This window comes from Neodiprion lecontei, chromosome 1 (genome assembly GCF_021901455.1).
Source record: "Neodiprion lecontei isolate iyNeoLeco1 chromosome 1, iyNeoLeco1.1, whole genome shotgun sequence".
In the NCBI taxonomy this organism is placed as follows: Eukaryota; Metazoa; Arthropoda; class Insecta; order Hymenoptera; family Diprionidae; genus Neodiprion; species Neodiprion lecontei.
In genome coordinates, this window is record NC_060260.1 from 3,062,203 (window position 1) to 3,090,166 (window position 27,964).

General features: G+C 45.9%; 1 long non-coding RNA gene across 1 annotated transcript; it reads left to right on the forward strand.

Moving 5' to 3' along the window:
- Positions 1-12,149: 12,149 nt before the first annotated feature.
- Positions 12,150-26,242, forward strand: LOC124292693. The gene is made up of 3 exons (XR_006902553.1): positions 12,150-12,414; positions 21,261-21,346; positions 25,971-26,242. It is a non-coding gene; the product is annotated as an uncharacterized LOC124292693 (long non-coding RNA).
- The last annotated feature ends 1,722 nt before the right edge of the window (positions 26,243-27,964 follow it).

Here is a 27,964-nt window from a genome sequence, read left to right on the forward strand (position 1 = left end):
GTCGAACTCCCCAATCTTCTCTCACGTTCGTGCAAGAAGCTGAAAAATTTCCGCATCAGGGAGAAATGATTTTATCCACGATCAAAAATTGTGAGCTTTTCCTAACATGTATTCAACGATCTCAAATAAACTTTTTCCAATAATCTGAGATTTCGCCTCAGTCTAACAATTCTATGTTGCGTTTCGACGAGTAGGTCGGAAGTACTTAGGTACCTACTTAGAACGTCAACGGATCTGCAGCGTGTCTAAGCCGTTTGAGAAAATCAAATCTCTGTTTTCCGATCCCCAGAGTATTCCGATTTGATAGAATAAGAGGGGGCGTTGAAAGGCTGCAACCCTTGCGAGGAACAGGCTGCATGCGAGTTGGCTTTTAACTCGAAGAGAACACGCATGTGTAAGAAGAGATGCAGGTAATGGCGTTGGCGCAAGCTGAGCTGAGTGCGAGATACATCACGCGAGTCTTGCCCGCGCTTGGATAAGAGCTCGCCTGGTACCGCCGACGTAGATAAAGGACCTTCGAGTCGTAAAGTAATCTCGTTAAGAATATGATCCGGGCTTACCTCGACCGCACGTGCACGCCAACTAGCGCGCGGGCGCGAGAAATGTTCCCGCTACCGCAGCCTCGTCCACTCTAAGACCCTGGACATACGATTCTTCGCTTCGTTTCTTTTTTTTTCTTTTTTCTTTTTAGCAATGTTTGTTTTTCCCTTTATTTGTTTTTTCGTGTACCGCGCTGCACGCAGGTTAACTGCACCCTCGTACCGTCGGGTATTTCGTTGACGGTAACGAACCACCGCCTGCAGCGAGAAACCGAGAGTTCGCCAGTCTTATACCCGCCTACTACCTTATCCCGCCTATCTGCCGTCCCGAACTAATACTTTGATTTTTTTTACCCCACTCAACGCGAAAAAGACACACCGCTGATGTACCTAGTACTTATTGCAGCTGGCTTTAGGCATTGTGCACGGGATAAAACACAGCTTCTTCATCCGAAATTCGATATCGGACACTATATTTAATATTCAGGAATATCGCATTACATTAGAAGGAGAGGAATCCCGTCGTGCAATCAGCACATACCTCGTCGAGGCGATTTCCACGGAGAAAGGCTGAAGCGATCGGTTCCGATTAGAGGATAGACGATGGAAATTTTGATGCGATCGTTTGTTCGAGCGAGGTAACAAAATGGGCTACAGGAAAGTCGGTAACTGTAAGAAGATCAAATTGAGCGGATGCGTCGTAAGGTCGGACAGTGCTATATGAGCTTGCGTACCGACACCGATCGTCGTTGGTGACTCGTTACCTTTGGTGCATCAGGATATCTGCTATGTGCACGAGAAGTACGTGCGCATAGCATACATACATAGGTAGATAGGTAGGTAGGTAGGTACAGATATAGATAAGGTACCTACCTATCTAACATCCGAGAGTGTAGCCCCCGCAGACTCAAGATTCACAATCGCGAGTGCAAATGCGTGCAGGAATGTCGGAGAGTCTCGAGAGCGAGCGCGTTCAACGCGCCGCGTCGACTCGCTTTTCGCGTTTAAATTATTCATCGCAAAGGGACGCTGCGTTCGTTCCGAGCTACTTTGGTTGGTTCGATTGCATACTTGCTAGGTGAGGTCGATTTGAATTGGAAACCGCTAACCGCCCCTAGACGGTATCCGATTTCGTATCTATCCCAACATTGGGACAGACTACGCGAGACATATTGAGAAACTACTGTACCGAGTACAAAATTAGATTGAGAATAATGCGCTAGACTAGCTGAAAGTGTGTAAAACAATCAAGCGCATACACGAGCACGAGCGTTGACTATGTATGTAATAAGCCCGTACTTTGCAGGGTACCAGTGGTCGTGCACCATTGATTTTCTTCCGTTTATCTCGCAGAGTATCTTCTCCGTTGGTCTAACCCAAAGGTGCATCCAGTCCTGCGCTTTTATCCACAAGCTAAAAGTATACGGCAGATATGGCCGTTCGGTTGCTTTGTCGGCTCGTTCGTGATTTGAGGGCAAATCATAATATCTATCTGAAGCACCGATAACCGATGAAGCCTTGCAACGAAAGTAGCGTTCCAATTTCAGAGTAGAGTTACGACTGTCTGTCATACCTACTTTTTGCACTCGTGATTCACGTCTCTGGTGTACGGATTCTGTGTGGTCCGGATGAAAGTGAAGCATAAAAGAGGATTTTCACTAGTCTGAAAAAAAGCCCGATTCGCGTATCCGTGAATGTAAATCAGTTCCCTTGGCTTTTGGCTATTCAACACGTACAAACGAGCTGCGGCTCTTCGGTGTATGAGAAAAAAAAAAAAAAAGAAACAAAAAAGCAAAAGAAAAAAAACGACTGGTATCATCCCTGTTAAGCGTACCCATACACGGCAGCACACTGCCTTTGCAACGGTGTGGTATGTTATGCCTGTATATACACACTCGTGTCGAGTGGTTGTCGAGTGACATTTGTGTGAGCGTTATGGGTCGTTTCGGAGTTCGTAAAATGCGTAATTTGTCGCACGCGGGCGCCAGCCACGCTAAGAGGAACCAAATGTTAATAAGCCAAAGGTCGAAATCTCGGTCCACTACCACCAATACTTACACAACCTACCTAAGCTTTGGCTGGTTGTCCTGACCCTCGTCTTCCGCAAACTGCACCCTAGCAATATCCATTACTGGTCTCGGCTCTTGCCTCGTCTCGGCACTCCGTTCACCGTAATACGCCTATTCGATAACCCAGAGATTCGACTTAATTTATCATCACTTTTTATTCAATGGCACAATATTTTTTTCCCTTGTCGTTACAGCATGCAGCGAGAATATAATTCTTACAAAATCACAGCGAGACTCGAATACATTTGGACCATCGAAATATTTCTCTGCTAGTTACTATTCGACTAAAATCAAACTTGATTGCCGATCGTCACGACGAAAATGAAAACACGGTTGTGACAGTGACTGGCAACCAAGAGCATAACGAACCTGAAACTTGTGGGTTACTTTACGGCCTGCCGATGGTTTTTTATTTATGCGCCATGATTCAGTGATCGTCGCCTTTGACTACCGTTTGCATTTAGATAGTAGCTGCGGTAAAACGATGCGGCTAGACACGGGGTTGAAAATAACACGTAATTATGCATTTCTAGTGAGGTACAATGCGGCGTTGGTGTGTGGCGACGCATTCTGAACGGCGGCCCGTAGCGTGAACCGGGTAATTTATTGGATTGAAAAACGTGATACGTGAGAAGGGGCGTTAACGAGTCACAGCGCTGGCCTGGGGACTGTTATTAGCCTTTTAATTGGGTCCAGCTTTTCTTGCCCTGGAAGATCATTACTCGCCGTAGACACGTTAACCTGCTCCAGAACCATTTTATGTCTCGCGACGGAAGACATCCGAGGCGTTTCTACTGCTAGGAAACCGACGCGTCCCAGGCTCCCTCGATCCGACGGCAAACTGACGGCGATTCTCCAAATCATCCACGCAATCGCTCGGATTTCCATTCAAACTTGCCCAAGGTCCAAGTTTTCACTGAAGATCGTTATCGCTGAGAGCTATTCGCACGCACTTGCAGCCCGTGACAATGAATGAAAACTAAAGAAGCGCGAATCACTGAAATCGAACGTGACACGTCGTACGTAAAAAAAAAAGTAAGAAGTAAAGAGTGTTTCGAAATAGTCTCGGGGGATCAGTTCGCTGATCGGTGATAAAATGAGCGAGAGAAGCTCGTCGCTGTTGTAGACGTGACATGCCACACGTAGATAAATAACTTCTCGAGGCTTGAAGCCTCAAGACTTTGCCGTTTTTTTCTTCCTTGGTATTGAAAATTTATTATAACCTAACGTACGAGAGACCACCAGATTATGATCAGTCCGATTTCCTGTTCCACCACAAGAATGCTAATTACGACATTATCGAAGAAGTTCCAGCCGTCGACATACCGACAAAGTGACCAATAATATCTACCAACTCCCAACATTTTTTCACTACCAAACGCTGCGATCTCACCGATACGCGGGACTGCATTTTATAATTCGTAATTTCCCAGCGTTCGCATGAATATTCAAGATTCTACGGTAAATTTTTCTAATTTTTAAGTGGCAATGCGTTACCTGCACACATCTGGAGAAATTCTTCAAACTGTCTTCGGGCGTTTGTCTCGTTGAAAACGTCAAACTGCAGAATCGATACTTGACGTTTGATGGTTGGATTTAAGTTCGAACTGCACATCAAGAGCTTCAGCAGTTGGTCGGGGAGCAACGAAGGTCTCGAGAAGGATGCCGTGATCAACAGCTGCATTAAAAATAAAACAAGCAATTAGGTTAACCGGTGAAAATTTTGATTACAATTAACTGAAGTTGCCCTTTGAATGCGGGCTACTCGAGACCTATGGGTATACGACGGGCGGAGGGATCAAGATGGCGGACTGGTCCAACTGGTCTTCGCGGCTCACCTTTTATTTTTTTCTCGGCCCTAACTCAGCGCGCTTCTACCATCTTGCTAAATAAAAGTTCTTTGCCCCGTTAAAAATACTTCAAGCGCTATAAGTTTTCCCGTAAGGCGCATAAGCTGATAGATTCTAAAGTGTTCAGACAACGATTTAAGTTACGAGTGAGTAAACATAATTGATAACCCTCCAGAGCCACAGAGGTCTATGAATAAATCGTGGTATCATGCATAATCGCGCATTTTTCATTAAACAACTTCTTGGCGTACGATATTTTGCGAATAAACTTGTTCTGGAATTTTCACAACGAATTAAATCATCGATCGAACGGATATCGATTCTACAAAGTTTTTCAGGAATTCGATAACGCATTTGTATATCTCGTTTGTTCGTCGAATCATGAATCAAACGCGGGTAATAATTACGTGAACTCGTTTTCAACCGTTCGACTGGCAATGAAACTCGACATCACGAGGCATCAACAAAACTATCTAATGAATTTAAGTTTTAACTGAAAAATCTTCGTACAGACCTGCATAAATACGTGAATAAGTCAGTAGCCGCAACCAGTTCACATCGTTGGAATAAAAATGACGATGATTTATGCCGTACACAAATAACGATCCCCTGAGAATCAGCTCCGGAATTCTGAAATATCATCGAATTTATACAAGCATATAACTACAAGCATGGAAGTAAGGAAGGACGGGTGGTCCAACCGTCGAAACGTGTGTCAAATAAGGTTTATAACCCAGCTTAACGCGAGCTTGTACGATCTTTAGAAAGCGAACGAAGAAACGATTCACACATAATTTTCAGACACTCCCCGATCTCGCGGGTGTGCCGCCTATAGGTACCTACGTTAGTTACGGCTACTGGTATACGCGATAAGATCGACGACGCTCCGACGATCGTCTTGATAACGAATAATATTCCTCGCGCAAGAAAATCTTCGGGAGTAAATACGCGCCGCGTATACCAATCGATACGTAACATACCCTGCACCACCTCTCCGCGTATAACGAAGAGGAAATAAACGACGGTGGTCCAGAATCTCCGGTTAGGCTCCGTACCGCGCGATTGATCGCATTCGCATGGACTCGACCGATCTCTGCGAGCCACCCAGCAACGCGATGCGTCCTGGGCTCAGGGTCTCGAGTCCTAGGGCCAGGGGCCGGACGGATGCCGTCGTAAATCATCACGGGAAGGAAGGGTGGGCCGAGACCGCTTCGGCAACCCCGATCGTCACCCCATTACGCATGGTTCCGCGACCCTAGCTCTGGTCTAGTCGTGCCCTCTCCGTTTCTCCATGAATGCATGGCTCACCCCGCGTCCCTCCCGGTCCCTGGACCTCACGCTCCATCCCCTCCTCCCGTCCCTCTCGTTCGACGTTCCAGCATCGTCGATCAGAATTTCGCGAATTAGCGTTAACGCCGGTTATTGCCGCGTCCATTTGGCCCGCGGTGCACAGTTCATGCCCCGGATATGAGCTCATAGATTTCCCATACTCTACGGGATATGGCCGCAGTGCAGCGCGCCGGTCGGCATGGCGAGCCGGTTAGTTACGTCCTGCGTTACGCGCACCGTCGATAGGACGGGTTGGGACTCCCCCACCGTTTGGTTAATGATGCTTGCAAATATTAAGTCGAGAGCGGATTCGCGGCGAGCCGATCTATCGGAGGTACACGGGCAAGTGGTCGTGCGGAATGTATCCGAAACGCAGTCGAATTCCGCACGTCGCTTTTTGCCCTCTTCGAGTAGGCAAACTGTCAAACGTCACCTGGTCGAGGAGAACTTATCGCGGATGTGTAACGCTGTTCTGGTATATTGTAAATTTGAAAAATAGCTGATTAGAATTTCGTTGCGATAAATTTCACCTCGTCCCGGGCCTCCCCGCCGCTGCTGAAATAACTTTACTTCTGATTACATATTCCTACTACCTTGGAACGCAGCAGGTAGCTTTTCGTGGCCGGTATGGACGCTCGGATAATCACCTAACGGGTTTAGCAGGGATAAGCTTGGCGGCTCGTAAATATCGCGATATTAACTCCAGAGTCTCTCGACTTTTGGGATCGCTCGCGCCTACCGGGGATATTGAAAATCCCTGTAGCGGCAGAACTAACTACTGTCATTGACGTTCGTCCGGATAATGGGTTGGGTCCCTTTCGTTCGGTTCTTGGTAAAGCCGAAAAACTCAAAGTCTACCGATCGGAGACGTATCGACAGTGCAACTGAGAAAGATAAGAGTTGGTACCTGGTTGTATTACGTAGGGGTAGAAGATGAGAGGAAAAAAATATAAAAAATACCTGCGGCACGGCAGCGTGACAAACGGAAAGACAGAGAGACGTCTTCAAGGTCTACCCTTGCTCGTTTTCCTTTATATTTCTCATTTTTTGAACGGGGCGTGTAAAAAGGATAAAAACTTGTCCGGCACCTCTCTCACAGCCGGAGGTTGTTAAAAGACCTGCGAAGAATTTCAAGGCTCGCAGTAAAACCGCGACGAGAAGAATGTCCACAGCACGCATTTCCTGCAATAGTGCGGCTTTGCCACGGGCCCCGGGAGTAACCGAAGTGACCTCAAGGGTTGTTAAAAAAGGTAGGTACCCAATTTCGGCTTTAAAAAAAACCATTTAACGGGGTGACTTCAGGGGGTGTTTATGGCTCAGCGCGACTCGTGAGGGTAACGAGGGTTGAGGAGGGCAACTTGGCTGGCCGGTACCTCTTCCTCTTGGCCGACCAGCGCGGCGGCCGTCGGGACGAAGACGTGCCCTGAGGGCCGTGACCTCGCGCAGCCGACAAATGGGTTTCAAAGTCCGTATTTTTTTTCTCCCTTTTTTATATTGTACCTAGTCTTTCACCCGAAGGACGATGCTCGGGTTGCGGGGATGACGCGAAACGTGGGGTTAGACTAACGCTTAGTTTTCGACCGACCGTTCGTCCAACGCCATCGCTCAACTCGTCTTTCCTGGACATCGACTGTCCGAACTTGTCGTCCAAAGTAAGAATTCTCACCATTTTTTTATACCGCTTAGCAAAAAGTTATCACGGTTTGTCAGAAAGTTGCATTACCAAATAGTTCCGCGTATCGAAAAGTTTGTTACGGAAATTAATTTCCGAGTCGAGTGTGCACGAAACAAGTTTGCTGAAAGGTAAATTTCTCAACAGGCTTCAGAACTGATCAGTGAAGTCGTGGAAAAATTATATTATTATATTATTCGTTGAGACAATGAAGCTTTCCGAATGATTTTAAACAAACCTTTGAAGATCGGCATGGAACAGTTGATTCAATTCTTCAATAAAACTGGTTCCAGTTGACTGTATTCATCAAGAAAATAGCCCCGAAATCCCGGGATTCCATTCGATGATACTTAAAAATGCTAATCAACTAGTGTGATAAACTTCGATAATCGAAAAGTTCCCTTCAGACACCCAATTTCTTTGAAGATACTACGTGCCTATTAAGACGTACGTGTAAATCCGTTGAGTGTTGGAGTGATTAAGATAGTTTAATGGTCAGATAAGGACAAATGTGTTCCTCTAACACGGTCACTTAATTTACGATTTTTATCACGTTTAGACATCGAGTCAATTCGAGCGAAGTGAACTATGCTTCTCAGGTGTAATTTATCGCAACCTCGACTAGCACCGTCAAATTCAAACGAACAACGTTCCAAGCGTGTCGAGCGACTGCTTCAGACTTCCACTATTCAATTGGCCACGGAGCTTCCAGTTGAATCAATAAGGTTATTAATAACTTCTGATGTTCAAGTGATTCCGTCTCCGCTGTCGAGCGTGATAGCGTAACAAGTTGCTAGTCGCGTATATAAACCTGACTTTCGATTCTCTATTAGTTATCGCATCGTGCATATTACCGGTAAAATTATCGTCGAACGATCGTCTCAAGTAATGCGAGACTAACGCACGGGACCGGGTGTAGGGTATCGGAATACTGCGATAACCGATCCAACGATCCAACGATCGTGTGTACTCGCGTGGTAATAAGGAAAAGCAACCCCAGATTTCGTGACGCGATTCCAAGGGACGAGGGGAACTCGGCAAGCACACTGGGGCAATATCGGCGTCGTAAGGCGGTCCTAAAAAAGCTCTAAAATCACGGTGAGGAGATGCAGCGTACGTCGGGCGTGTGTATTGAGCAACCTGAACCCCGTTTGTCGGTTGGCATTTAGAGGGGCCGTTGTTTTCGTTGGGCAAGGTCGGGAGCCCGTTGCCATATCAATATACCTAAGTGAAATGATACGAGTAGACCGTAAAGGCAGACGGTAATGACGCATTAGGGGGTTGGGAGCCCGATTTAGCCGCCTATCAGACAAAGACAACTTTTATTGGGCCGTAAGGCCCGACCGCCTGGATCTCGGTGACACTTGCTGCTTTCCCGGTTTATTATACGCACTCGAGACTCGCTTTTAAAGTGCGAAACTCCGATGTATATTGCCGCTATCGAGCCGAGCCCGAAGGAGGGAGCGGACGGGACGAGGGGTGCAAGATGCGGGGCCCGGGAGGATCGGATGGATGGCATCAATATGCAGTAAGTCTCGCCGAGCTCCATCGCGCGCCGAGGGTTAATGGAGAAGTGCTCGTGATGAATACGAGCACCTTCCCCGGCTGCCCTCTTCCTCCTCCGCGATCCGCGCACTACATACGCGCCTCCAGCCGAGTTTCATATTTATTCTGATTACCTCCGCTCGGTGTAAGCCGCGTGGCGGCTGACCTGCTTTTAACCGCATTTTCATTTGGATTTAATTCTCCACCTCTTCCGTACGAGAGTTTCCTCGGGTTGCTCCTGGAATCGAGACCGCGGTCGGCGCGACGCGATTCACGTATTAGAGCTTTTTATCATATCACAAAACGCTGGCGCTTGCGCGGCTACGGAGTAAATTACACCATACCTCGTATCACACGCTTCTACGATACGATGATGTAAGCCATGTGTATCGTCGGGTTTTCAATTAACTTTTTACGCAATAAAATTGACCGAATTTATTTTCGCGCGTCGTCGTTATCGAAACACTGTAACGTAAGCAGTGCCGATGACGTCTCTTTATATACAGACACGAGTTTTGTTTTGTCGTCGGGATATCGGCTCGTCGAAAAGAGATTCTCCCGTGATCGGTGGTTGTACGGATTACAGAATTATACGGCAAAATAAACGAGATATCGAGAGGTGACGCTTCGACCCTTATTAGGTTCGCTTTCAATCACAGTGATTGAATTTACCCCGTAGTATTTATATCGTCCTATACGTCGCATGGTCCTTATTTTGTTAAGTTATTTCCACTTGTTTATTTCTCACATGAATCAGAGAACCTTATAGGTGTCTGTAATGCCCAACTTGTCTGACGGTGATAATTTGTTGCGAAAAGGTCAGACAACCCGTTCCTATACGGCCTCCTGTTGGAGAAAATTTATTGCTCATCCACGCTGCCGAGTTTTCGTTCCTGTAGAATTATACAGCGATGCGGTTAGATTGGGAAACTCTCGTCTTATGTATTACCGTTCTACTCTTACCACGTTTGCATCGTGAACGTGCGAATAATGAGGAAAATGTCGTTCGGACAAACGTATTTTATGCACGAGTACAACATTTTTTCATCGGAGGAAAACTTCTTGCTATATATTTCAACAAAATCGATTCGTCTAAGCTATGCATTTAGTGAACAAATTTTGTCAAAGAGACAGTGTTTTGTGGTAAATTACAAAAACTTATCGAATGATTGATCTGTGATTGCGAGAAAATTTAATCGAATAAAATATGCTTATAGGTACGAAATCTCGATATGAATTTTTTAAGCTTATTAGAATGATTCTTGTTATGTGATATTATCAAAATATATAATTGAGTGACTTCTGGTAAAATCAAATGCATTAATTCGTACAGTTTATTGAATATTCGATGAATGACGTGCAGATGAGTTTACCAACCCGTAAAAGTCACTGATTAGCTACCGCAATCAAATAATATATCGTAGCTTGAATTTACAAAATATTTTGCTGAGTGGAAAAATAGGTTCTCAGTAACGACACAGAAATCCTTCCACTCAGCATCAACAAAATCACCCATTTCTAATAAAATCATCACAACTCAATCATTTCGGTTAACACACGAGTCCAAGGTTTTTCAAATCGGTCGAAATACTGGCAAAATTCAAAAGAGACTAGTGCTTGATTTAAAAAAAAATTTTCACCGGCTTCTTGTTTCAGAATCCATTAGTATATAGTCACATTTTCCGATTAAACAGTCTGACAAAATCTGAAAATTTATAGCAAAAACGTCATAGAATCGACAGCTGAGAAAATGTATCACGATTTTCCTGTTTTTTGACTGCAACATTCGAACTTATGGTCGCATTAGCTTAGAATTATTTGCAAACGTTTTGGAACGATAAATTTTATAGCCACGATAATTAATTGTTGATTTGGCAATATTTGAGAAGTGAGAAAACTCTTTCGTACAAACGACAAAAATGCTTTTGTTTCGCGTGCATAATAAAACGAGTGATTTTTTGGCCCCGTCACAATACGCCGGGTAAAAAAATTATTTGCCAACTTAACAAATTTCAGTGTGAACATGAAGAAAGCAAGAACATAGGGTTTGATACATTGGGAAGCCCACCCGAGTGTAAAAGCTTTATAAATGCAGTAAAAACGCTCGCGTCGAAGGCTGAAATTCTTGTTGATTAATACTAAAATTTTCTGATCCAGCGTATAATTTTTTTTTGCATGAATGTTTAGGGAGCTGTATATAAATTCTTAAAATTCCTCATTCACGGTATTCCAATTTGGCTATTAAAACTATACATTTTTCTGCGTCTGATTCACACGAGTCTGACCTCTGATTAAAACTGTAACTAAAAAATATCCAAGACCCAGATATTACAATATTCGCAAGAGATATGTCGGTATATCGATTATCCACGTCAGCAGACTTCGCCCTCGAATCTTCTTCAAGAATCTCACTTCCAATCAGTAAATACAGTGCACATATTTCGCGAAACATGGATGACGTGCAAGACGCAGAGAGATTGAAAGTTGGTGAAAAGACGTAAAGAAAATGAAAATCCACGATTACTCCGATCCGGCTCGTTGGCAAAATGCGTGTCAAAATAAAGCAAACTCATCTCGTGCCGCGTGAGAGCGAGAGAGAGATAGATGGATACAGAGAGAGAAATAGAGAGGAGAGAGAGAGAGAGAGAGAGAGAGGTGAATAGACGCCAAGATGGCTGCCAACCCCACTATTCCGCATGCTCACTCAACTCAAACCCGATTGCGCCCACGGAAAGCAAACACACAGCTAGCTAGGCTATATAGTATTCTATTTTGACTTACCGATATTTTTAACTTCTGCGTAACTATATTTGAGCGGTGTTACCGTAGTAACGTGTCCGCGTGCGTGTTTTATTTTTATTCCCTTATTCATCCTCATTTTTTTTATTTTTTTCGTTCCTCCTCTATTTTTATTTATTTATTTTTTTATTTATTTTTTTTTTTTTTTCTCGAAAAAAGAACCACCGCCGCGGCCGTGCGTTTGTCAACGCTCAAACAAATCCTCGAGTTTTCGAGGCGCTCCGGCATCGCGGCTCGGCGGCCCGTCGAACCAGTGGGGCAGACCAGCCCGGAGGCTGACAGATGGACCAGGCGGCAACGGTGGGGCAAAGCGTCGTTCAAGATGGCCGACGAGCGCAGAGGCCAGAACCTCGGGGTGGATTTTCGCCCTGAAGAAGAGCCGGGAACCCGGTGGATATTCGCCGACAGTGATTGTGCCTTGTTCGACATGCGGATCCTCCGTCGACGGCGGTCGTCGCGACGTCGGAAACCCGGGTCGCCGAGGCAGCGTGCTCGAGGCATGGCCACGCCCAGGAACACGGCCATCTTTGATTATCCGTGCGCAGTGCACCGCGGGAAAGCAACTACCCCGGTAACCCGCTCCATGCCACACGACGCTAACGACGCACAAGGTATTTCAACACGCGTGTTTAATGAAATTTCACATTTTCTTTTCAACCTTAATTCGCGATTTTTGCATGCCCGTCAAGCCGCTCGTAAGAGCGAGTAACGAGCGAATCCTATCGCCAAGCATCACCTTCGTAGACGCCATGAAAGACACCGCGCAGGACGGATGTTCGTTTTCCATCTGAAATCGAACTCTGAGACTACTTTTATGTTCGTTTGTCTGCTCAAACTGTGTGGGAATCATGTGATGTGGTTATATGCAAGGTACGGAGGGTGGATAATTGTTTGAAATTTAGTCAGGATTCGGTAAGGTCGGCAATGTGCCTTGGGGAAACACGAGCGAGCGGCACAGGCAAGCACAAATCTGAATATCGATGACGGTGTATATCCCACATTCGTGGAATTTGTATTGCGTGTGGGAACACATACTCGAGTTGGATACCAGCGCACGTATCCAGCCCCAAAACGAGTGTTTCAATCACGGATACAGCTTACGTTTGCGCCTACCGAGTGGAAGCAGGAAGCCTAAGCTAACCCCGTGGAAGAAACTCCCTCGCGTGGCTTGAATAACCCACTTAAATCCGTTTCCACTGTACACTGCTTAAAATTTATTCCGAGTACGTCGTTTTACGCTTCGTCGTTCACCCACGTACAATTTTTCCCATATCAATTATTAAACGTTTTTCAGTGAGTTGTGAGCGATAATATATCGTATATCGATGTATAGAAATTTATAGAATTCAAATAATGCGGAGGGTAGGAAGAATGAAAAGTATCGGTTCAGAATCAGCTGGATAGAGAAGCTGTAAGGGGACTCGGACAAGTTGGGTATACTCCTTTTTTTCTAGAGATTGCTTCGGAAATTCTGCTTTCGCTTTCTATGGGTACCCCATAAATATGGTCGACTTTATCGTGGAGCTACATTAACGAGGAAACGTCGGGTGATATGGGAAAAAATAAAACAAATCGGCTCGGTTTATGCACTTTACGGATCCATTAAATAGAACTTTGGAATTTCGGTTCTACTTCCGATTGGAAATAAATAATCAAACAATTAATTCTGTGAAATTCCGCTGATTTTGAAAACCTTATCTAAAAATAACATTGTCGAGTTTTTCTCATTTATATCAATATGACTATATTGATTTTTTCACAGAAATATCCCAGTCGTTTCGGTTCGAAAAAATTCAAACACGCTCGAAGGGAATTTCGAATTGATTCTGGCTGCGCGAGGTAAAATAATAGTAACTAACGAATCGCGAAGGCGTTGGAACGTGAAATAGATTGTACAGATTCGGATAAAGTGGATACGCGAGTATAATGCAGACAATTACCTGTAACAGCGGCATACGTGGTCGGTGAAATGCGCTACCTGAGCCAATAACCGTTGAAACGGTCCAGGGCGAAGTTGGTGTTGGTCGGGCGATGGCGATAGCCGTTCGAAACTGCGGAGGCGTACAAAGGGACGAGCGTTTGAATCCGGGTTATGTCGACTGAGATAGGGTCGTAAAAACGGGGCTTGAATAGCTTCATCGAAAGTATGGAGTTCCGTGCCGCGCGTATTATGTGTTCTAAATAAATAAGCAGCCAGCGATGGCAAATCTGGGGGCATTAATCAGCGAAACAGCGTTTCCATCGATGCGCCGAAATGTTTGAGGACAGAATTGGGGGCGCGCCGGATGAAGTAGACCGGGCAAAGGAATTAGCTGAGTCGAGGGATAAAAAAAAAAACTCCGCGCGGGAATAAAGGGACAAAGAAGATAGGAAAGAGAAAAAGAGCCGGCGAGAGAAGATCTCCCGAAGGTGGAGCGTGTTTTTGCCCCTCAGCGGCGGCCCTTTGGAACCTGCATCAGCGAGCCCGCATCAAGACGACGAGAAGTTGGCCCTGGACGATGAACCCCCTCGATCAACCGCGTGTACTGCACTAACTTAAACCGCCAACGAACTCTCGCCGCGGTGTGTTTATGTCCGCGGGTGAACCGTGCCTGCACGGCCTAGCGGGCGAGACGTGCCTCTTTGCCGTGTACGTCGGACGATGTACCTCACCAAAGAACGCAGCTAGGTACGTGCGTGGGTTTCGTTTGCATACCTGCCTACAACGCTCTAGGCCCCGTAGTCGAGGCTCGTCAGATCGTCGCTATCAGCGATCGCCGTCCGAAGACGAGAGCTGCCCTCTACAGTTTCTCCGTCCCCGAGCCGAAGTCCGTCAGGACTGTCAACGAATTCCGAGAAACGTTCAACCGGTGCTTTTCTGGGACTGTTCGGTGCGATTCCGCGGTCCATGAGGGCTGCAGGGATCGCAGCTGCGCCTCGCGTAAATTGAGATTCCGAAAACACGCTACGAGAGAAGCGAATGGCCGCGATATCTCAGACCGCAAAATTCGCAAACTTTCCCCCCGCATGCGGCGTATTGGAAATTGCTTGCCCACGCGATGGTGTTCCGACTTGGCGCCGACAGGGCACGTCACGGTTATAAATAAGCACCCGTATTTATGCACCTGACAACTCCTCCCTCTGCAGGGTGTAAGTGCGTTCGACTATTCTTCGAGCGACTCGCGCTCGCTTCGCCTGCGGATACGACTAAAGCTCAATCGCAATACTGCGGCGATCGCGTGATTCAGACCGTTTATAATTACCCTTGCCGAGCTACCTTCCGCCGAAGCTGCCGCCGTCCGGTAAACCGGCGAAAAGTAATGGCCCCCATTCCAAGCACGTACTTGTGTACACCCCCCGGTGTAGAGTAATTACCCCCAAGGAGCCGGGATATCGGAGGATTATCTTCGACAGAGAGGGGTAGATCAATGTAAGGGCCGTAATTTTAACCGCTGGAACAAATGATGGGCATCAAATCAGAGCCGTTTGACCCACGAGGAACGGCGTCCGCCTCTCGAACCTCGTTTCGACGAGACCGTTTAAATTTCAGTGAAAACTGCGCACGTACCGGCTATCCAGACCGATTGACCGTTGTTATGACAGCTCGTCTTGCCGCAATAAGAGGAGTGCTAATAGCACCGATTTGCATACCGTATTAGGCAAATTATGTTTAGGCGTACCAAGAGCCCTCCTAATTCTCACCACAGGGAGTGCTTTGTCCACTCCTCGTTGTTGCTCGGCACGCCGTCACTCCGAGAATGCTTTGCCGTTTGTACCTGCTTGCTAGTCTAGCGCGTTGGGTAAACTGTTGGAAAATATAGATAACGTTGAGTCTAAGCAATTCAGAAGGACTGAAGAACATACGTACACTGTGTACAAATTTTCTCGTTGTTAACGACAGCAGCGTTCGCGCTGCGAGTTGAATCTGTTTTCATCTTTATTTATATATATGTATATTATTTTTTCATTCTCTTCACCACTGTCGCTGAAAGCATTCTCTGCGAATTCACGGAGCAGTACCGGCACAGTGAGTAAGCGATGCCAGTCGGCTAGTGACCCGAGACAAGAGACACCGAAGCGTTCCATGGTCACTGGTGTAAATCACCGCGCTAAGTATAACCGGGGAGATAAGATAGCAACAATTTAAGGAGAGAGTCGCCAGTTTCGCAGCTCAGAATTTGAAAGTTGTTACACCTGCGGTGAGGCCCGCGTGTCGTGTCTCGAAACGAATCGGACCGATTTTTTTCGATTTCTAATTTAAAGCAGCCGTTAGATGCCGAAATGGCGCGGTAAGCGCGCCTCGAGTTTACCTTTCCATTCATGGTGAGGGATCGATGACACTTCCATCGAGTCAACTCGGTGACGATATCGTGCACGATGTGCAGCGTTGGTTCGATAGACGCGACGAGGTAACGACACACCGCTAGTCCTTCAGGGAATGTCGTTAAGATAGGCCTTCTCTTCCACGGAGCACGGAGCGCGTTGTCCCTGCAACCCAGCTTCGTCCCACGGACGTCCCGTCATCGACTCCAAGTTTGCGCGATATGCAGAATGCTGCATGGTCGAAGGCGATATCGGGTTCGACGACGCTGACCTCTCCTAGCATAAACAAATCCAACAACAACGTCGTTACGTCGGTTTTCGTCTGCGAAAGGTGGTACGAGACGATCAGCCCGAAGTGAGCCGCGTTGAACGAGCTCCGCTCTTCGAAATAATACAGCTGCAGTAGATAATATTCGTGAAAAACTGCAATATATCCCACCCCAAAAAACTCTGGCTGCCCATAAAACAATTAGTCCGGAGGCGTTGCGTCTGGATTGTATATCATAAAAAAACTAGCTGCAGAGAACTTTTCTAGTCGTAGATGCGGGCGAAGTATGTGGTTCAACCACTCCACGATGGAATGTTCGAAAGAAAGAAAAAAAAAAAAAAGAAAAAACTACGGAGATCGTAAAATCTACGACCTTTGTCTGAGATTCAAGAATCTACTTGAACTTCGAATCAAATACTCGCCGGATTTATATGGAAAAATATTATATATACCTATTGAAAAAAGTATTTACTCCGATATCGCGTTCGCCGGTGAAAATCTCTGTAATACAATTATGTACGGTATACACGATTTCGAACGGAATGCGCTGCAGGTTTTCTTCTTCTGTATCCTTTTTTTTTTTTTTATTTACAACCTGGCGGCGTAACTTCGAGTCCGTAAAGGAATCAAGGCTGACCCATTTCTAGTCGGCGGAAGGCCTTTGCTATGTTCTTATGTACACGAAGGACAACCACAGTTCAGTTTTTATGGACGTATGTTCGCGCAAAAAGAGTTATCAGTTTTAGTACAAGTGTCTGGAGATATGTATGGATAAGAAAAATGCAATATTACTCGACTGTACAAGGTGGACGTTGAAATAGCATCGGAGAGTCTAGAAATCATTTATTAACATCAGCTACGCGTTCAGAAACTGCGTCATGTATCATGTCACGATTATAAGTGAGCTCGTACCGCGCGATAAAATTGTAATTGGAGTGTTAAAAGTGATTAAACCGCCTCAACACTCGCGTGATTTACGAGGAGGGTTTGTTATGCGGGGGGTGGGATGCAAGCGATGGGCTGTGGGCGGCTAGATAATTTTACCTAGACCAGAACCAGATGGACCCCTTTGTGAGTGAGTGGCTGCCGCCATCCTCTCCGACGGCACCGAGCCTCCGCATTCCCGGGGCGCATTTTCCGTCTGCAGACCCAGTTCCACGACGGAACGAGGATAAAACGAGCTTTCAGCTTCGATCACTTATCCGACTCGCGTCAAAGTACGTGTGGATTTCTTTATCGCCGTTGTACCTGTCGAGTTTTATCTTCGAGCCGCGTGTTTTCCTCGTGCTTCATCCAGAAACAGTCCCCGAGAGTTACTAAATCTACCGATTACCGAGTGATAATTTTCTACCCGACGCGAACTTCGTGTCTGCCCCCTACGCCCCCCCCATAAAATACGGCTAATTCGGTCTCGGACCGGAGAAGAAAAATATCTCCGAAATCTCGACAATGAAAATTCTCCTCCCGGGCTGTAAATAGCCTGGAAAATTCGACGCCTGGGTGTGAGAAAAGCCAAAGCGTTGCTAAATTCGAGTTCCTTAAGCCCGTCTGCTCTTGGCAAGTGGACCTAGCGCCGGTGGTAATTTTTAGATTGGATGAATGGCAGACCGGTTGATGACGTCTGTAAACAAACAGGGGCGAAAGGGGGGAGGGAGAAAGAATACGGCTGGAATAATAAACGGAATAATAAAAGAGGGGGCTGGGATCGTATCGAAGGAATCATCTTTCTCCCGTCGTCCGGGAGTCGGTTCGGAAGCTGTAGGTATAACACGCATCTTGGGATTGAATAAAACAATCGGAGGTAGCCGACACACTCTCGTGTGTACATGCAGGTACGGACACCTATGTATAATGTATAACCACCTAAAGCTCGCGTACATAGTTGAAGCTCATTCGAGAGCCACGTGCGTGTCAGATTGTGCGCCAGAGATGCGAGCGTACGTCAGGAAAACCAGACTTACGACTGCATTATAAGGAGAGTCGTGTGTACGCGACTCGCCGATAATGCCGCGCCGAGTTCGCTGCTTCTCATTCTCCCGGTATCATCGCGTATTTGAATAATCGACTATTGCTGATCGCCGATACCGCAGGCACGGCACTCGAAAAACACTCGTAGACGCGACGCTGCGAGTATCCTTCTTTTCGAACTTCAATCTCGCTCCTTCTCACACCGCGTGTAACTTCTCGTGATGAAAAATTGTCTCCTAGGGTGTCGCGTGGTTAATTTATGCGGAAATTACGCGCGAGCAAACTGCAGCTCTGGGTGACAACGAGGATTTCGCAGCTGATGATAGCCGCTTGCCTAATAATAGGGACACGGAATAACGTAATTGCCGACCGCTTACTCGGCCATCAGAGCAATTTCATTGTCAGTGTGGTTGGCCAATTTGCCGTTGACCGTTAGGGAGATGTTCCACTCTGTGGAGAATGTAGCCGATCTATTATTAATCGCGCAATTTCACGTGATCCGCGGCTGGTTCTCAAGACCTCGGATTCCCCCACCGTTCGAAAAACAGGAAAATTTCTATGAACCGAATATTGTTGATAGAATTAACTGAACCGTAAGCAGATCACGACGCGTATCATAGTCGAGTGACGATTAGACCGATGATTACTTACATGGGCCATTGGAAATCCCATAACTTCACGGTCGAGCCGGGGAGACTTCTGTACCAGGTTTAAGAGCGTGGTATAGTACGAAGCAACTTCACACCTAATCAAATTTCGTTATACTCGGACTTTTACGAGCTGTAACACGTTCCAGCTATAAGCTGAGGTGTGATCATAGCCAGCGTGTCAAGCTTCGGTTCTCACGGATCGCAATATCATATGCAACACAATCCAGCTCTATAGTTGAGCTACCACTCGTCTCTGAGTAAAACGACCAACTTTGGTAACATTATAACGTTAGGGCCAAAAGGTATCCCAAGCGTTACCTTGAATGATTGAACGTCGCGGTAATAGCGAATTTCGGGAATAGTCACAACCAAATTCGAGAATTCTCCCGATTCAGAGCTGCCGTCGGAAAGCTTGGACTGCTTATAATCGCACCATTGGTGACTCCAGCGCTACGATCGTGCTGCGCGAGGAAAGACAAATGGCGTTTTTGGGTTCAAGACTTACGGTGGTATCCATTTCATTTCCGGACGATGGGTCCCGACCTCGGTACCTGCAACAGGGTGCCTTCAGTCACTGGAATGAAAGGGATCTTGCTGGCAGCATCGCGCATCGAGCTCTTATATTTTTTTGTGGGAAAATACCCGGGACAAAAACTGCATTCTAGATGAAGCGGGTACGTAAGAGACTGCGGGAGAAACGGGCGGAGTTTAGACGGGGTTCCATCGCTGCAAGGTTATACCCAGAAGAAGGTATCCTCCCCTCTTTCTTCCCCGTACCTGCCGACGGCGGTGCGTCTCCCTCTCGGTCTAATTCCCCCTCACTCTCTTACTCCCTTTCCCATTCCCGCCACTGCAGTCCTTCGGCCAAACGACGATGGTGGAAGGTCGAGGATCCATGATGGAAAGCCATTGTGTTGGACCGAATTCGACTCACCGCGCTCTAATAAAGACATTCCTCTTTCCCTCCGCGTCAAGGTCCTCCGGTTCCAAGCCCGGCAGCTCGTCCGTTGATCCGACTAAAGGCAGGGAGGTCTCTCTTCACTCTTCTGTTTCTTGTTTATTCCACATATGAGTCCTGTGCGCTATGCCTTATCGCCGCATTCGTGCGTGTCTATTTATTCCGAAAGAGAGTGAGAGAGACGGGAGAGGAGAGCACTCGAGGCGTGCAGCTGTGGGAGCAGCGAATCGTGCACTTCGCTGAGCGCGTGCAGGGACAATGATTTCCTTATTCTCTGTGCTCTTCGATATCCAGAAGAGGGGGGAGGGGCAGAGGGAGAACCAAGATGCAATTACTTACGTTCGCGGATTACATCCGAGTCTTTGAATTGCAAATGGATGTCGAATACCTACGTACCCTTATATCGAAAAGGTACTAGCTGCAGCAGCTTGTACCCATGCCGTACAATATTTATAGAAATGGATAAACACAAAAATTTACTTGCGGTATGACTTCGTGCGGTTATTATTCAGCGTCGTTCTTCATACACTATCGCCGCTTTATCCATCTGCACGTGACTCCGTTCCGCAGCCTCCTTCGCAAGTCCTTCCAATCCACATGCTTCCCAGTTCTTCCATCGAGTTGGACCGATTTCATGATTTCCTAGAGACAGTCGAGTTCATTATTCGAATCAATTTCCCGATCAGGAATAAATATATTCAGGACTTTGAGATCTCGCCGCATAGTGTCGATAACTGTTCGTCTTATTCGGTGAGTCTTGATTTGCACATCCTTGCTCAGCGGATTGAAATGTGCTAAAAAAATATTAAACGTACTGCATGTGGACGTATTAGATCCGCAAACTCGTTGTGCGGACTTCATCGTCGAATATCTCATGTGAAATACAGAGAGACTTTGACCACGTAAAGCTTCGCTCGTTGCACAAAGCCGCCCGTTGTTCGACATCGCACACAGCTTCTCATTGTGCAGCAACTTCCTAGAGTCGACACACTCGCCTGCAGCCATTCTGCTGCTCAGAGTCAAACATGGAAGGGAATCAATACTGGCTTTTAAAAGGCTCAGATCAGTGCAAAAAATTACTGCTGTATTTAGTGTTTTGGGGACTGGCGCGTTCTCGTTGCTGCTGTTACTACAATTATGTTTTTTCAAAAACTAGATTTTTTCTCGGAGGAAATTTGAACCGTCAATGTAGTAACCCACAGTATTACTGCTGTGACTTTCAACCTGAACCCCATCAGTCCCTCATTTTGCAGAAGTTTGTAGTATGTAACGTAAACTTCACTCACCTCGGATATTCTTTTTTTGTTTCAGAATCCGGTTGCCAGAAATGACTCCAAAAACTTCATGCAAACGTTGGAGGATCGAGACCGAAGACCCTTGGTGGGGACGATGAGAAGGTAAGAACTGAGAATAACGATGTCAGCTGCTAGAATAGACGCACCATGACAAAAGGGCTTGATTTCGAAATAATCACGACACGAATCGCGATCCGATTTACGACAGCGTTCCTGTCTTGCATTGTCAAGAGGCATTCGATCCCGTCCAAAGAAAGGGATAGACGGGAGATTTCGCATCTCGCACTCTCATCAAAGTTGAATCGAAGAGTGCAGTTGCGTATCCGCGTAGGTAGGATACTTACACGTAGCGTCATAGGTAGGTACCTTCGTTCCCCCGGTGTGTGCAGCCTGCAGACATAAATATCAATCGTAAAGCAATAGCTTACCCGCACCCTACCATTAACTCTAGGCATTTATGGGCATTTATGGGCCATTCATTTCGTTTTATGTTTCAATTTAGATGCATTGATACTTGTTTGTTTACATGTACGTTGCCACTCACTCACTTATACCCTCCTCGGTGGTAACCAACCATTATTATCTGCTTATATTCCCGCCTCGAGTTACTTATTGTTCTACAGAAGTATATTCCTATACGCCAAGACGCGCTTCGTGCGAAACCCCCGCACATTGTATCCATATCCGCTTCTGCAAAACGTGCTTGCACTTTTCGCGCTACTTCGCGTGTTACCTGTGTATCTGTAATAGCAGTCCGTGACAGTTCGATCGTTTTTCTACCAAGTTGAATGTATATTTAGAATGCATTTTCACCGTTCTTTCATTTCCACTCGATTATTAATTCGCAGTCTCGTATAAAACGTTAAATACGATGATAATTGGTTCTTGATGAAATAAGTTACGCAAATGGCTGGCTACCTCAGGGAAGACTCGTGCTGGCTCCACGTGTAATAAACCAACTTTCGTTCTAGTTTTATTTTCCACGCACGCGGAGCCGCCCGGAATGCATAATAAGTTATATGGAGACCGATGGAGCAGCGCTTGCTCGCAAGTTTGCAATTTTTAACGCTTTTCACCCGACTCAACTTTATTATTATTATTATTATTATTTCGCATATATTCTGCGTATATTTTTACGTAATAATAACACCGCTTCAAATTTTTCTCCCTTTATTTCTATCCGACGAACCTGCAGTATAAAAAATTTACCGAACAGCAATGAATCTCAATCTCGAAAGCTTGATATTTTGGAAAAAGATATTACATATAACCTCGCGATACGCCAGCCGAATTTTACAGTGAAAATTATTCAAGCACTTCAATCGACGGAACGTTTATCTCGCAAATGCGAACATAAAAGTCTGACAATATGATTAGAGTTCATATGTAATTCGGTTTCTCAAACTTATTTGAGAACGACGTTTGCAGGCTCAACCCTGGGCCATAAAAATCCATGAACAATCGTTTCAATATTGTTATTATTCTTTCGTAAAATCAAAGAATACGTGCGACAGAGATTTTTCTCTCTCTTTTTCTCAACGCGCTCGCATCCACCATGGATTAGTCCTTTTGGAGCGCCATATTCCCCACATGCTCCACCGCTCGGTAAGGTAGGCAGTCCTGAGGTCTAACAAGTTTTGCAACTTACGTTTAAATAAATTGGCCACCAATTACTTGGCACAGAACCGAGAGCTGTCTTCGCTAGTGCTGGCGAAGAAGCCAAGCCTGTGGTTTGGCGTCAGTTACGGCACCGCGAGCGACGGCGAGCCGCAACTCATCCGCATGCAGATTCGCATATTCGTTAATTATATCGCCGGAATCTCGCGCTGCGTATCTTTTTTCTTTTTCTTTTTCTTTTTTCTCAATTTTCAATCGTCATTTTCTGTGATCTTATTCGTTTCTTCCCGTTTGGCTCTCAGGTATCGCATATTTTATCCAGGCGAACATATTCGCCGCCCAATTACCAGCGTCCGCGTTTCTCCGTCGTCCGATCGCGGCTGCGGAGCTTTTTGGTCAGATGCAATAGGCCGTTGGGTCTCGGGCGAGTCCAGGTCACACGGTATGCATCGAAAGCTGGGGGATAAGTACGCGAGTGGAAATTTATCAACGAAACGCGTTTTCGCAAAATATCGACTGCGAAAGCTGCAGTTCTCTGCAACGCGAACACGGCCAAGCGATGCGAAAGCTATCCGCTAGATGGCCGCCCGCACTCACCCTACATCCTTATTCCCGTCCCCACTGCCAAAGTTATTCGTTCGGCTTATATACGTTCAGGATCAATATAAACATTTATACTTTGCTTCGTTTTTTAATTTTTTTTTTTTTGTTTTTTTTTTTATATTTTATTTTAATTTTTTATGTTTTGTATTTCTTTTTTATTCTAACTAGTGAAAAATATTGGTTTTTCTCCGATTCTAAAATATCAACTGAACAGAATATAAATTTTATTTACTAGACAGGAGAATGAATTATTTCATTTGATAAATTCAATCGCATCAGTAAGATGTGTTTTGGAAAAAATACACAGCCTTGCACGCGATAAATATGATAGAAAAGAACTGTTGCCTGAAGCGTGTACAAGCAATGGCGGATAAAAGACTAGCGAAATTCTGTCGCACCTGAAAAACTTCCAATAAGTTCAATTTAACATGGTCAAGAAGTAATTACGAACTTGGCGCACAACGCGTTTGTTGAATAGCAAAAGTGCCACCCGGCGGTATAAAGACACTTGGAATAGGCAAACAGCGTTGAAAAATAAACAACGAATTAATAACAGGGCAGTATTTCGTTGGTTAGATAATACCAGCAATTATAGTAACATAGCCAACAACTCCAATGGCTCAGGGTCGATCAATGTAATCTTAACATGTGGCTCAACAGTGTAGCGAGTCGTGAAGACAATTCGAAACCGTTGCGTCATTCCCTCCATGCTTGGAATGCGCGTGAATTTACTAGTGATGTAATCAATTACCGTCTTCGTCGCATGGGCGTCTTGTGGAAATAAGCAAAAATAAAAAAAAAGAAAAATGTACGTTTTAAAAAACAACATTCACAAGTTCCAAGTTTGAATAAAAGCGTCATTTATACGAGTATCGAAAGAGATAGGCTTGCACAGCGAACAGTGATTTCCCATCCCGCGACGGAAACCTTGTGATAAACGCTTATCTGTATTTCCTTCATGCTACAAGTTTTTAAATTTCTACGAATACGTACGTCAAGCAATTATTTTCACAGATAAGTGTATCTTTACACAGAATATTCAATAATATTCCTTTCGCAACTGAAAGAGTACGTATAAGTATATTCACCGAAAAATAATCAACTGGACTAATCGCAGAAAACATAGGTATAAATAACCTCTTACATTTTATCCTCAATAATATTTCAACTGTAAAACCTTCAAGTATGGCTTCGAAAATTCTATTAGATATGTAATTCTAACAGCTCATCGAATGATAATATAACGCAGGATTAGTTTCAACGTGCATGTTATTGACAGTACCTAAATCCAAGCGCGGTGTTATAAAATGGCCCCGAAGCAAGAGATAGAAAGGGCGAGCTTTGAGCCGTACGATCTGGTTCGGTGAGCGGTTAAGTCGAAATATAAAAATCTCAGGGCCTAGTTGTAGTTGTGATCGACGTATAATACATATATCACGAATTGATCCTTGGGAGCTTTGATCCCCGCTGAGTAAGGGCTCGCTAGCCGATCGAGAACCGAGGTAGAAAAATGCGGTCTCATCTCCGCGAGCGAGGGATTATGCCCCCACTCACCCCACCCCGCCCCCCGAGCCGCCCATTGCCACCACCGGCAGCAACCCCCCTCTCCCTCCGCGAGACTTTAACGGCAGCAAAAACTGCACGAAAATGAAAATGAAACGAAACGAAATGAAAGGAAGAGAGCCGCGGGCGATTCAAGAGCGACCAACGACCGGCGCACGAAACCGCGGCAAGGCAACGGCGGGTATTCGCGCCGGGGGATCGGCGGGGGCTGGTTTAGCAAGAGTGCAGATTCGGCGAGCAGCAAGTGCAATGGCCTCTTACGTTCGGGTTGGCGCGTTGCTATAGCTACCAGTGCAACGCTTCGGTACAAGGTGCGCGAGGAGGCCTGAAGCAAAAGATTTTTGCCACCCCCCCCCCCTCCCCCCCCCCCCCCCCCCCCCCCCCGACGCGCCTTTTATTTTTCGGTACAGCTCCCGAGGGGGACATCAGTCACGGGACTGGACCCGATTATTCTCCCCATTGCGCGATATAAATACTTGAATACGATTTAGGCTTGAATCTTTTGACTTATCGGTGCACCGCGAGGCGAATCTTGATGCACGCGGGGGATCGAAAGGCGGGTATGCGTATATGTATTATATATATATAATATGCGATAATAAATTCCTAAGGCGTATATAGGGAGCGCACGCATACCGAGGGTAATCCTCACCTGACGATGCCGTTCTACGCGTCTCACTCGCATGTGCTTGCAACCACTTACACGCTTCCATATACTTCTTGACGAAAGTTTCACGAGAGTTTTCAGCCGAAAATATCCTCCTTTTCTTCCCTTCTGCCCCGTCACTAGATTCTATCCAACATTCGTGGTCCTCCCCCCTGCTTGTTTCTTCTCGCATCGTGCGTGCGTGCAGCGGATACGTGTGTGCGCGCGTGTGTATACCTATGAGTATGATATGGTGTTTCTCTTGCGGTACCATAATTCAGGCTTAACGTTCTCCAGGAGCTCAAACTGATCCTCCCGAGTCGAAAATGCAAAATTTAAAACTCCATGTGGTGCGCTACAGCTCCTGAATGCGAGATGCAGCTTTCCGGAGGCTCAAGGAAGTCTCAGACATGCTACGTACTTCTGCAGTTTCGATACCACTATGGACGACAACCAAGTCTCACTTGGAAAGATTTTCCGATTTTTCCAGATTTTCTAAACACAAAGTTTATCACGTTCAAACCATTGTCAATCGTTCAATCAAGCACTTCACAATCAATATCGCATCAAGGTTGCAAAATAAACGAAAATGTAAAATTCTAGACTTGTTTCCTGCAATTTCTCTGCACATTCCAATCCTGATTATTCCACTTACCATTTTTAATTTCAACGCGCGAACTTGCGTACGTATGTTAAAAATAATGCAGGCATATCCGCATAAATCTTCATCCTCATAAAACAGCCTGATATTCGAAAATATGTTTCGCTCATGCGAATTAGTCGAAATTTAGAGAAGCACGTACCGGCGAGTATCCGAGGAATTGAAAAATTGTTTGACAATGAGATCATCTGAGCCGATGCAGTTAATTTGGAAAAAAAAAACTTTTCCCCCGTCAACCGACACGATTGGCTCCCCTCAATTAGGCCGGCGACCAGATGAGGCTGACTGTAAACTGCTGGTACTACTTCACCGGTGCTTTTTCACCTCTGACAATAACTGCCGCGTAGATGGTTTGGGCACAATTTCACGTATAAACCGTTAATATCGGCGTGCAGGAGGGAGGGTGGAAATGAAAGCCAGCAGCTCGAGGGGCGAGCGAGCTGATTGACAGTAGTAAAAACGGTATTTGGTCAGGCTTAACCTGCAGTTCGCGCGATGAAACAAAACCCTGCGACAATACGTAGCATAAATTCAGACGCGTAACCATCGGTCAAATGAGTTTCTATCGTCCTTCGTCAGTCGCGTTGAAGTGCTGATCATTCGTTTTCTGCTCCTGAGGTGAATTACTCACGCATCAAGAATGTGGCGATCCGGCAGAAGGCGGTTCTTACAGATATTCAGTCGGCCCGCATGTAAGGCCTGGCCTCTGAGAGTTGACAAACTCTGTTTCCAAACCGACGATAGAAATTTAACGCAAAAATCGGTTGCGCTTCTATACGTATACGGCTGATATCGACATCTCATGCATAAACAATTCTGCAGAAGCTGTTTGTTGTTTAACATGCAAACGAAGCTTAGGCCGCCTTTTCACTCATGCATATTACAGCGCGAGGTAATATAAAACTTTTTCAACAAATTATCGGCTGGTATCAGCCGCATGAATATTCACGGGCCTCGATGATCTCTTGTCGAGACGTACTACATGAGATGCGATCAGAAAGCTGTTTCTCCGTGGCAACTGATCCTCGCGATCCGGACGAGCTCGATGTTTTCAGGCACCGCGAAGCCCACACGTGTATTAACAAACATAACAGTCTATAATAAATAATCGTACAGATTACGCTGCAACTCCGAAGTAACGAGCAGTGCTTGAGCGTGAATACCGGTGTAGAATTGAACTCGTTGTAGGTATCGTTTGACGAACGTACAAAAAGTCCGGGGTGTTGAAAGGGAGATGAAAAAATGATGGGACAGGGCATCCGATAGGACCAGATGATGTCTGAAAGAACATAACTCGGTGTAGCTGCTACAGTCGCGACGAAGAAACTCATAGCTGTAGGCTCGTTAACGGGAGTGGCTTTACGAGAATGAGCCGTTCATAAAATAAACCCCTTAGTTGCAGGCGCAGGTTATCTTTGATGGGTCTTTAAAAGGGGCATTAGGCCCATTTTGGCTACCCAGCAAAGTCCCCACCACTCGAGGGGCTCGCACACGCCCCCACGAACCCCGACACGCGCCCCGTGCTCGTACTCTCTCTCTGCACTATAAGCTTAAAGGCCCTGCTGCCTGACTTTTACGATTCTGTTCAAGTGGTCATAAAACCCAAGTTTACTACCGTCATGATTGTCAA